The following is a 12938-nucleotide window of genomic DNA, read 5'->3' as shown; positions in this document are numbered from 1 at the left end:
CCACAATCTGTAGATCTGAGCCAACTTTATCTTCTATCAGACGCAGAGTTTCTGATTTGATATCAAGCTCCTTGATCCATTTTGAGTTAACTTTTGTGCATGGCGAGAGAAAGGGATTCAGTTTCATTTTGTTGCATATGGATTTCCAGTTTTCCCAACACCATTTGTTGAAGATGCTATCCTTCCTCCATTGCATGCTTATAGCCCCTTTATCAAATATAAGATAGTTGTAACTTTGTGGGTTAGTCTCTGTGTCCTCTATTTTATACCATTGGTCCACCCGCCTGTTTTGGTACCAGTACCATGCTGTTTTTGTCACTATTGCTCTGTAATATAGTTTGAAATCTGGTATCGCTATACCGCCTGATTCACTCTTTCTGCTTAGAATTGCTTTTGCTATTCTGGGTCTTTTATTTTTCCATATGAATTTCATGATTGCTTTATCTATTTCTACAAGAAATGCCGTTGGGATTTTGATTGGCATTGCATTAAATCTATAAAGAACTTTTGGTAATATCGCCATTTTGATGATGTTTGTTCTGCCTATCCATGAACAGGGTATATTTTTCCATCTTCTAAGATCTTCTTCTACTTCTCTCTTTAGGGTTCTGTAGTTTTCATTGTATAAATCTTTCACCTCTTTTGTTAGGTTGATTCCCAAGTATCTTATTTTTTTTGAGGATATTGTGAATGGAGTGTTTTTCCTCATTTCCATTTCAGAAGTTTTGTTGCTGATATACAGAAATGCCTTTGATTTATGCGTGTTGATTTTATATCCTGCCACTTTGCTGAATTCATTTATTAGTTCTAGTAGTTTCTTTGTAGACCCTTTTGGGTCTTCTAGGTATAGAATCATGTCATCTGCAAATAGTGATAATTTAAGTTCTTCTTTTCCAATTTTTATGCCTTTAATTTCTTTCGTCTGTCTAATTGCTCTGGCCAGTGTTTCGAGAACTATATTGAATAGAAGTGGAGATAGAGGGCATCCCTGTCTTGTTCCGGATTTTAGAGGGAATGCCTTCAACTTTTGTCCATTCAGAATGATGCTAGCCTGAGGCTTAGCATAGATAGCTTTTACAATGTCAAGGTAAGTTCCTGTTATCCCTAGTTTTTCTAATGTTTTGAACATAAAGGCATGCTGTACTTTGTCGAATGCTTTCTCTGCATCTATCGAGATGATCATATGGTTCTTATCTTTAAGTCTATTGATGTGGTGAATAACATTTATTGATTTCCGTATGTTGAACCATCCTTGCATCCCAGGGATGAATCCTACTTGATCATGGTGCACTATTTTTTTGATGTGTTTTTGTATTCGATTCGCCAGAATTTTATTGAGGATTTTTGCATCTAGGTTCATTAGAGATATTGGTCTGTAGTTTTCTTTCTTTGAGGTGTCTTTGTCTGGTTTCGGGATCAGGGTGATGTTGGCCTCATAGAATGAATTTGGAAGAGCTCCCTCTTTTTCTATTTCCTGAAATAACTTGAAAAGTATTGGTATTAATTCTTCTTTAAAGGTTTTGTAAAACTCCGCTGTATACCCATCCGGTCCTGGGCTTTTCTTGGTTGGTAGTCTTTTGATGGCTTCTTCAATTTCATCTATTGATATTGGTCTGTTCAGATTGTCTATATCCTCCTGACTCAGTCTGGGCAAATCATATGACCTAAGAAATTTATCAATGTCTTCACTATCTTCTATTTTATTGGAATATAGGTTTTCAAAATAATTTCTAATTGTCTTCTGTATTTCTGTAGCATCTGTTGTAATATTGCCTTTTTCATCCCGTATGTTAGTAATTTGAGTTCTCTCTCTTCTTCTCTTCGTTAGCATGGCTAAAGGTCTGTCGATCTTATTTATTTTTTCGAAGAACCAACTTTTAGTTTTGTTAATTTTTTCAATAGTTTCTTTTGTTTCAATTTCATTAATTTCCGCTCTGATTTTAATTATTTCTTGCCTTCTGCTACATTTGCTATTGTTTTGCTCTTCCTTTTCTAGGGCTTTGAGTTGGAGTGTGAGCTCATTTATTTGTTGGTTTCTTCTTTTTTTGAGGAATGACCACCAGGCGATGAACTTTCCTCTTAAAACTGCTTTCATTGTGTCCCATAGATTCCGATATGTTGTGTCTGTATTTTCGTTTATCTCTAAGAATTTTTTGATTTCCTCCTTTATGTCTTCTGTAACCCATTGATCATTCAGTAACATATTGTTCATTTTCCATGTGATGTAGGATTTTTCCTTCCTTCTTTTATCCTTGATTTCCAGTTTCATTCCATTATGATCAGATAAAATGCATGGTATTATCCCCACCCCTTTATATTTACTGAGGGTTGCCCTATGGCATAATATATGGTCTATTTTTGAGAAGGATCCATGTGCTGCTGAGAAGAAAGTATATCCATTTGATGATGGTTGATATATTCTATATAAGTCAGTTAAGTCTAGGTTATTGATTGTGGTATTGAGTTCTATAGTTTCTTTATTTAACTTTTGTTTGGAGGATCTGTCCAATGGTGAGAGAGGTGTGTTGAAGTCTCCCATAATTATTGTGTTGTGGTCTATTTGATTCTTGAATTTGAGGAGAATTTGTTTTGTGAATGTCGCAGCACCATTGTTTGGTGCGTAAATATTGATAATTGTTATGTCTTGTTGGTGAATGGTTCCTTTTAACAGTATATAATGACCTTCTTTATCCCTTTTGATTAACTTAGTCTTGAAGTCGATTTTATTCGATATGAGGATGGCCACCCCTGCTTGCTTACAAGGACCATGTGCGTGGTATATTTTTTCCCATCCTTTCACCTTCAGCCTGTGTATGTCTTTTCCCATCAGATGTGTCTCCTGGAGGCAGCATATTGTTGGATTTATTTTTTTAATCCATGATACCAGTCTATGTCGCTTTATTGGAGAGTTTAAGCCATTAACATTCAGAGTTACTATTGATATGTGGTTTGAACTTCCATCCATGTTTGATTGTTTATCCTTTTTTTAAAAAAAAAAATTTAGTTTGTCTCTCCATGATTGTCTTTCCCCTTGCCCTCTGTCTTTACTGCGGCACTTCCCACTGATGGTTTTGGTTATTGTTTTTCATTTCTTCCTCGTGTAGTGTTTTGCTCAAAATGCTTTGCAATGCTGGTTTTCTGGCTGCAAATTCTTTTAACTTTTGTTTATCATGAAAGATTTTTATTTCGTTGTCATACCTGAAGCTTAATTTTGCTGGATACAGAATTCTTGGTTGGCATCCATTGTCTTTCAGTGTTTGAAATACATTGTTCCATGACCTTCTTGCTTTCAGTGTCTGTGATGAAAAATCCGTGGTTAACCGTATTGGTTTACCCCTAAATGTAATCTGTCTCCTTTCTCTTGTAGCTTTTAATATTTTCTCTTTGTTCTGTATATTGGATATCTTCATAACAATGTGTCTTGGCGTTGGTCTACTGTGATTTTGTGTGCTCGGTGTCCTGTATGCATCTTCAATTTGTATATCTGTTTCCTTTTTTATTTCTGGAAAGTTTTCTGTAATTATTTCCTTCAGTAAGTTTCTCATTCCCTTGGTTTGAATCTCTGTACCTTCTTCTATCCCGATGACTCGCAAGTTCGGTTTCTTAATGTTATCCCATAATTCTTGGATGTTTTTCTCGTGATTTTTTACCAGCCTTTCTGAGTTGGCTAGACTCTTTTCAAGATGGTGTATTTTGTCTTCATTATCTGATGTTCTGGTTTCTACTTGCTCCACTCTGTTAGTGATACTCTCAATTGAGTTTTTAATTTGGTTTATCGTTTCCTTCATTTCTAGAATTATTGTTTGATTATTTTTTATAGACTCTATCTCCTGATAAAGATGCTTAACTTCTTCTTTTATCTGTTTGTGAAATGCATTCTCAATGTGTTCTTTCGCTGCTTGAATTTGCTGTCTTGTATCCTCTTTAAGGTTCCATTCCATCTGTCTTAGGTGTTCCTTGAGTTCTTTATATGACCATTTTTCTGATGACTCTAGGTCCTCCTGAATATTTAGGCTGTCCTGCGTTGTTTGTACTCCTTTTCTTCCTTGTTTTTTGAAGCTGCTCATGTTGTTTCTTGTTCTGTTTGACTGCTGAGTTACTGTTTACTCCTATAAATTAGTTTGATGCTTGGGAGGAAAGGTATTTGAAGGGAAGGGAAGAAGTCTCTAAAGAGAATGAGAGTAGGCAGGTAGAATTCAAGAAAAAAGGGGGGATAAGAAAAATGAGAAGACTAAAGAAGAAAAAGAATAGGAACTAAAAAAGAAAAAGATTTAAAAAAAATAATAATAATAATTAAAAAAATTTAAGTTAAAATTAGTAGAAAAAAAAATTTAAAAAATATTTTGTAAAAAAAAAAAATTAATAAAACAACAAGAAAGAAAAAAATGAAAATGAAAGAAAAACCTAAATCAAAAAAAAAAAAAAAAAGGAGAAAAGAAAAAGAAAAAAAAAACCTAATAACTGCAGTCTTAGAGTTTGATTAACTTCTCTTCCAGTAGATGGCGCTGTGCCCACCAGGTCAAGTTTCTCCTGTCAATACGCGGGAACCAATCACTGTGCAGCAGCTCCTCCCAGACTGGGCGAGTCTCCAATCCTGAGTGTCTAGGGCCTCCTCTTGTGTCTAGTCACTTCCCACTTTTTCTCTAGCCAGGCCCCTCTCACCACAATACTGGCTACACGCCAAGTCTGCTGCTCCCGGGAGCCCTGTTTTCATGAACGACTGGGCACACTCTTCCAGTTTGCCATTCCCTCAGACCCTAAGCTTGTAGAGTTTGGGGCTGAGAATCCTCAGCGGCTTTTACTTGCCCTCTGGTATCCACTTCCCATAGGTGGTGCAAGAGGCCTCAGCAATCAGCCCAGGTGGGAGCGGTATTTCCGCTTGCGAGACCCGCACCACCTATGATTCCCTCGGGCTGGCTGAAGCACTCACAAGAGAGCTGGGAGGTGCCCTTAGGGGAGAGCTGGGAGGGGCTCTTTGAGTTTTCCCGATGTGTGGAGAGGCAAGGCTATGGGATCACACACCTGTTTCAACAAAGTTTTCTCCGCAGCAGTCTGATGACACGGTTTCCCTTTGCCGGGAGACTAATTCAACGGGTGGGTCCTTCTCTCCCAAGCCCCGTTTCAAACCTGTGGCCACTACTTATGAAGGCTCGGTAGGCATTTACCTTCGTAGGATGAGAAGGGCTGACCCGTTGTTTCAGCGGGATGAATTAATGCCGAGTCATAGCTGTTTGTCTGCGGGAAGCAGGTGACCGGGAGTTTGAATTCAGCGGGCCAGAGCTCAGTGCGTGTTCTCGGATCACTTGGATTTTAAATTGTCGCTCATCTTATCAGCTGTTTCATATAATTCGGCAGCTCAATCGCGCGGTGAAGCGTCTGCTCTGTGGTGCTCTGTGGGAGGCGGCGGCAGCGCGGCGGCCTTCGGGACCCCCGGGGAGGGGGTGCGGGTTGGGGGAGGGGAGGCGGCGCCTCAGGCCACGCGGTCCGGGTACCAGACACGCAGGAGAGCGGGCGGGGTGGGGGAAAGAAGTTGAGATCTAAATTTAGAGACTGAGCTTGGGAGGAGAGACGGCTGGGGAGAAAGAAGCAAGGTGGAAAGGCGGAGAGGAGAAGGGGAGGGAGAAGGAGACGGGGTTGATGGAGCCGGGCGGCTCGGGCTGCAGCCTTACTGCTCGCGCTGAAGTCCTGCTGTACTCCCTTCACCTTGGCTGGATTAGTGGCTGATTCACTCCACCTAGGCCCCTATCATGACACGGTGCTGGGTTTTTGTCGACAGATCTCCTTTAATGATCTTTACCTCATCTTTTCAGACGCCGCGGCGCGGGGCTCAGAGCGGCTTACTCACTTCCCGCCGCCATCTTCTCTCTCCTCTAGCAAAAACAATTCTAAGCAGGAAGCGTGAATCAGGTGGTATAGCGATACCAGATTTCAAACTATATTACAGAGCAATAGTAACAAAAACAGCATGGTACTGGTACCAAAACAGGCGGGTGGACCAATGGTACAGAATAGAGGACACAGAGACTAATCCACAAAGCTACAACTATCTTATATTTGATAAAGGGGCTAAAAGCATGCAATGGAGGAAGGATAGCATCTTCAACAAATGGTGTTGGGAAAACTGGAAATCCATATGCAACAAAATGAAACTGAATCCCCTCCTCTCGCCATGCACAAAAGTCAACTCAAAGTGGATCAAGGAGCTAGATATCAAATCAGAGACTCTGCGTCTGATAGAAGAAAAAGTTGGCTCCGATCTACATATTGTGGGGTCGGGCTCCAAATTCCTTAATAGGACACCCATAACACAAGAGTTAATAACAAGAATCAACAAATGGGATTTTCTTAAACTGAAAAGTTTTTTTCTCAGCAGGAGAAACAATAAGAGAGGTAAATAGGGAGCCTACATCCTGGGAACAAATTTTTACTCCTCACACTTCAGATAGAGCCCTAATATCCAGAGTATACAAAGAACTCAAAAAATTAGACAATAAGAAAACAAATAACCCAATCAACAAATGGGCCAAGGACATGAACAAACACTTCACAGAGGAGGACATACAATCAATCAACAAGTACATGAAAAAATGCTCACCATCTCTAGCAGTCAAGGAAATGCAAATCAAAACCACCCTAAGATACCATCTCACCCCAGTAAGATTGGCAGCCATTATGAAGTCAAACAACAATGAGTGCTGGCGAGGATGTGGGGAAAAGGGTACACTTGTACATTGCTGGTGGGACTGCAAACGGGTGTGGCCAATTTGGAAAGCAGTATGGAGATTCCTGGGAAAGCTGGGAATGGAACCACCATTTGACCCAGCTATTGCCCTTCTCGGACTATTCCCTGAAGACCTTAAAAGAGCGCACTACAGGGATACTGCCACATCAATGTTCATAGCAGCACAATTCACAATTGCTAGACTGTGGAATCAACCCAGATGCCCTTCAATAGATGAATGGATAAAAAAATGTGGCATTTATACACCATGGAGTATTACGCAGCACTAAAAAATGACAAATTCATGGAATTTGCAGGGAAATGGATGGCACTAGAGCAGATTATGCTTAGTGAAGCTAGCCAATCCCTAAAAAACAAATACCAAATGTCTTCTTTGATATAATGAGAGCAACTAAGAACAGAACAGGGAGGAAGAGCAGGAAGAAAAGATTAACATTAAACAGAGACATGAGGTGGGAGGGAAAGGGAGAAAAAAGGGAAACTGCATGGAAATGGAGGGAGACCCTCATTGTTATACAAAATTATATATAAGAGGTTGTGAGGGGAATGGGATAATAAACATGGAGGGAAATGAATTACAGTAGATGGGGTAGAGAGAGAAGATGGGAGGGGAGGGGAGGGGGGATAGTAGAGGGTAGGAGAGGTAGCAGAATACAACAGTCACTAATATGGCAGTATGTAAAAATGTGGATGTGTAACCGATGTGATTCTGCAATCTGTATTTGGGGTAAAAATGGGAGTTCATAACCCACTTGATTCTAATGTATGAAATATGATATGTCAAGAGCTTTGTAATGTTGTGAACAACCAATAAAAAAAAATAAAAACCTGAGTAAACTAATAAAGTACACAATTGAAAAAAAAAGAATTTGCTATCTTTTTATATGTTTATTGGCCATTCCGATATCCTATTTTGTAAAGTGCTTATTTATGGTTTTATCCAGTTTCCTTTTTTAAAAAATCCAGCTTCCTATTGGATTGTATGTCTTTTTCTTATTGATTTGTAGAAATTTTTTATGTGTTATAGATGTGAATTATTTGTCAGATAACTATTACAAACATTATTTTCCATTTTGTGAGCTGTATGTTTTGCTGTCTTGATGATACCTTTTTGGTAAATGGGGAGTTCTTGGTTTTGGTATAAAAATTTATCATTTTCCCCCCATGTAATTGGCAATTTGGTCCTGTTTAAGAGATCTTTACATACTCCAAGCTCCTAAAGATGGTCTTTTCTTCTAGAAACTTTATTGCTTTACTTTTCATAATTAGAGCTGTACTCCTCGAGTTGATAATTGTACCTGATTTGAGGCAGGTTAAGATATGTTTTTCCCCATTTAGTTGCCCACTGGTCATCCATTTACTAGAAAGATCATCTGTCCCCTTTGATGTAAATCTATTGAATGTCTGTATGGTTTGGGGGCTTTTTATCTTACTCCATTGCTCTAGTCATCTTTTCTTGCATAAGCACCATATCGATTATTTTCATCACGGATTCTTTAATTCTGGAACTATGAAGCAAATGAATAATGACTGACTTGGGCATTTGCCTTAGTACATTTCTCACTTGTGAAATCATATCCTGGAGGATGGTAAAGAGAGAATGTGTCCAGCTCCTTTTATCCCTTTTACCATTCACAAATGTCACTGGCTTCCCTGCTTGAGTCATTAAAGAAAAGTGATTACTTTAATCTGGAGTCACAGAACATGGCAAAAAGCAATTAGTATCTTGACATCTAAACACAGAAAGAAATCTTGATAAGATCTTGGAGAATGTTAAAGTAACTACACCATGGTAGGTATGAAAATGCTTCTTAGTTTTTCAATAAAATATTAATTGGACCCACAAATCCAAAGTTTGCCTTTAGCTGGACCAAACCTAGATTGAACTTTGCCTAAGTGCTCTGAAAACATGAATTAAAAAAAATCATATGCAAGTTATCTTTTAGGGAAAAAAATGTTTATCCTCCCTAAGAGGACAAATCAATATGTAATATGCTATTGTAAGGCATTTTAATCTATCATTAATTTAGCTTCCTCCCCCCAAGTACTAACCAAAGTCAATACTTGGTTAACTTACTTTACATTATTGAATGTACTTAAAAAAAAAAAAGCACACACCATTACCTAGTGCTCTCTAGAATTCATGCATTGCAATAGCTCCCATTGGCTTTCTCCATAGCGAGTCTGAATTATTGAGATGTTGCTGTACCTAGATTTTGTTTATAGCTTCATTAATCCTTGTGATGAAAGGAAGGGGACAAAGTGCACATGATTTCATACAGAAATGATATTACATTATATGAAAAATAAACGAGTCTCTAAAGTCAGGAACATAATATCTGAGTTTCTGGCCAGAACCAGATACTGCGTTTTGACCCTTGGAATGTGCACCTTGCAAACACTATCTCTTTGCTGCCTTAAAATTGACTTTGACTCATAACAGTTTATGAAAATTCCTGAAAGATTCATTAAATCCTGCACATAAAATTATTGCTAGTGCAAGTGTGGTTAATTGCAAATACAGTTTCCTTTCATTTGTCAGGGAAAGTACTTAATAAATTATACCTAATAAGTCATTGAGTAGTTGCCCTTCTAACAGAAGAAATGTACATGGTATTTTCATGCTGGTGGCTCATATTCATGTTCTACAATTTAATGATTTTTGCATAATTTCAGAAGTCCCAGTGAGGAAGCTTTTCCCAGCACATTTTCTCTGGGCCAGTCCTGTTTGATCTAGATGTCTTAGCCAGTCTACATTAGCATTTTGTTGCTTTCTTATTAATGTTCAATTTTACCACTAGCAATGCACATGTGACCTATATACTTCTTTGTGATTCAAACTTTTCCCTACTCTTTGGTTTGTTAATTTATTTATTTCATCAACTGATATTTATTAAGCAACCAGAATATTCAAAGCTGAAATATTTTTGCCTGCTGTGTCCTCAAAAGCAGGAACGTCTTGTACATACTAGATGCTTGATGAGTATAGGTTGAGTGAGTGGACATATGAGTAAATAAAAGTCTTGAACCACTATCTTGGAACTTGCACTCCAAGGTATGTGCAAGCTAATTAGCTTACTTACTTAATCAAGTAAGTGAAATCATTTCAATCAGCAGTGGATGCAAGGAAAAGAAGATGGAGATCAACTTGGAGAGGAACAGAAGCATTGAATTGGAGTGGCCCCTAAAGGCTTCCTGAAAGAGGTGGCATGTGGACATTAGAGGAAGAGCATTTCTGGCAGAGAACTTGCAGTCCTGAGAGGAGAATGAAGACCATAGAGAAGTCCAATGTGGGTTGAACTCAGTGAGCTAGCCTAGGAAATGTGCTGTGAGGAGAGATCAGAGAAGTAGGGAGAGACCAGGTTTTACAGGGCCTTGCAGAACACAGCAAAGAAGGAAGATCTCATTTTAAATCTAATTGGAAGCCTCTGGAAGGTTTTAAGCAAGAACATGACATCATCCACAATCTGGTTTGTATTTTTAGTGGATCATTCTGTCTACCATGTGGAGGCTGGAGTGAAAGGAAGGGAAGGCTGGAAACAGGGAGACCAGCCAGGTGGTGGTTGCAACAATTCAGGACCAGGTGAGGCAGAGGAGCTGGCCCTGTGCTTGCAGGTACAGCCCACTGGACCTGCACATGAGAGCAGTGAGGGAACTGGACAAATTGATTAAGGATGCTTTCTTGATGTTTAGTTTGAAGAATAAGGTAAGTGATAATATTTCACTCTCTGGAGAAGAATTTGGAAGGAATAGTTTTGGGTATAGTGAGAGGTACCTAAGACTTGGTTTGGGACATGTCACATTTTAGTTTTCCTTCATCTTGTCCATACAAATGAAGTGGGTTTTCTTATCTCTATTATTATTTTTCGATTGATACATGATAATTATATGTTATATATATGATAATTATATATTATATATGTTAATATATATTGTGATGTTTTGATTCATGTACACATTGTGTTATGATCAAATCAGAGTAATTATTTTAGCCATCACCTTAAAACTTTTTCATTTCTTTATGGTGAGCACATTCAAAATCCTCTTCTAGCAGTGCATTTTTGTTTACTGTATTCACCTTACTGTGTAAGACTCAATGTTTCGATTCTGTTTACCTCTCATCACTCTCTGCACTGAAGAATATTCAGTGTACCAAAGGTATAGCACACTGTGCCTAGGTAATTCACCTTCAAAATTCCCCTCAGTATCATTTTCCCTAGGAACTTCTGTATCAGTCAGTTTAAGCCATGGTATGCTGCCCTAACAAGCAATCCCCAAATCTTTGTTGCTTATAACAATAAAAGTTTATTTATTTCCCATGGGAAAATTTTCATCATGGTCAGATGCAACTCAATTTCATCTTTTCATCATTATAGAAGCCAAGACAAATGGGAATCCCATGCCTGGAGCATGCTGGTCTCCTGACAGAGGGGAAAAGAGAGATGGCTAAATGTACATGTTAGCTCTTGGCACACAATCCTTGCATTCATATTTCATTCTGACAGAGGGGAAAAGAGAGATGGCTAAATGTACATGTTAGCTCTTGGCACACAATCCTTGCATTCATATTTCATTGTAAGGGCAAACCTAACGTCTCCCAGTTATAAAAATGGATCCCTTGCTTAGGGAGATCTTAGGAGGGAGGATCCTGGTAGGGAAGGCCAACAGTGATTTTTGAATTATTGTAATAAAGGACAGAGTGCTGCTTGGCAAAAGAGCATGTTAGAAATACAAATTTTCAGGTCTCACACTAAACCAAATGTATCCTGAGTTCTCTGGGAGTGGGGCTAGAGGCCCAGTAATCTGATTTACCCAACCTCCAGGTGATTGCAATGCTTGCTCCATTTTGAGAATCACCTATGTTTTGTGCTCTTTTAAGTCATTTTCTTCTACCAACTGGGTCAAGGGTGTTTCCTTATTGCAGCCACATTCCATCACCGTTGGAACCACATTGTATTGGAAGACGAAGATTTTTCAACATTAACAACATGATAGACACACAATAAATACAGGTAAAACTACAAAACTGAGCTATCATTTGACTCAGGAACAATGTAGCACTGCAAACCTACTCTGGCTCTGGGGTGCTGTCTGTAATACTCTTGCGACCTCTTTTTTGGGAAGCACCAAGGGGTATCTGGATTCCTAGAAGTCACTGCCCTCTGTATGTAGACTCATATGCCAGCTATTGCTCCATCTGTCAGTCTGAGTCCAGTTCCTGCAACAAACTCAGGTAGAGAAAGAATGGTCTTAGTAACATGGTCTCTGCATAGTCTCTACTCTTATAATTTAGCTTTGACCAACTACTTGGCCTCTACTTTGACACCAAGTTAGCAGTGCTGTCCACTTGCCCACTATTCCCTAGCCAACCACGTGGTCAGCAACACTCTGCTGCTATGAACCGCCTAGCACAATTGCTCCTTCAGGTCCTTAGGCTGATTTCTCCCAAACACATCCATAACCCTTCAGAGTTCCAGAGGACCCTAATTTGTGTTTGGATGACTGCAAACTACATGAAGGAGGTCTTAACTGATTGTCATTGTCCAAGCTAAGGTCGTTCTCTGTCTGTCCCTGGCCTGTACATTGCACCTTAGTGGGTACTTAGTGAGTGCAGAGTACACAGCAGTGAGAATCACACTGTAGCAATCAACACTTGATGAGAACTCAGTATGTGTCGGGCAATCTATTTCTTTTTTTTTAAAGAGAGAGAGAGAGAATTTTAATATTTATTTTTCAGTTCTCGGCGGACACAACATCTTTGTTGGTATGTGGTGCTGAGGATCGAACCCGGGCCGCACGCATGCCGGGTGAGAGCGCTATCGCTTGAGCCACATCCCCAGCCTGGCAATCTATTTCTTAATCCTTTCAACCTCCTTACATAGAAACAACTGCTGTCCCCATTTTGCAGTTGAGAAAGTAGAGACTCAAAGACGTGTATCTAAGATTATATAATTAGTATCTCAAATCTTAGATTCAAAGCCTATTTTAAAATTGAGTGTCCTGATAGAAAACTGGAGATATAATATCAACACAGAAGGAGGTGATTGCCACTGAAAAGATGTTTCCCAAGAGAAGGGGGCAAGCTATGCCATGGGAGAAAGGGGGTCATGTGAGGAAGCACTGAGGTTGGTCAGGAGGCAGAGGGAGACAGAGGGAACCTTAGGCAAGAGCCTTTATTGTGGTTACCAGGGGAAGG

This window comes from Spermophilus citellus, assembly GCF_964194105.1.
Source record: "Spermophilus citellus genome assembly, chromosome: 4".
NCBI lineage: Eukaryota > Metazoa > Chordata > Mammalia > Rodentia > Sciuridae > Spermophilus > Spermophilus citellus.
The sequence above is the reverse complement of the archived record's forward strand: the minus strand, read 5'-3'. Positions refer to the sequence as shown.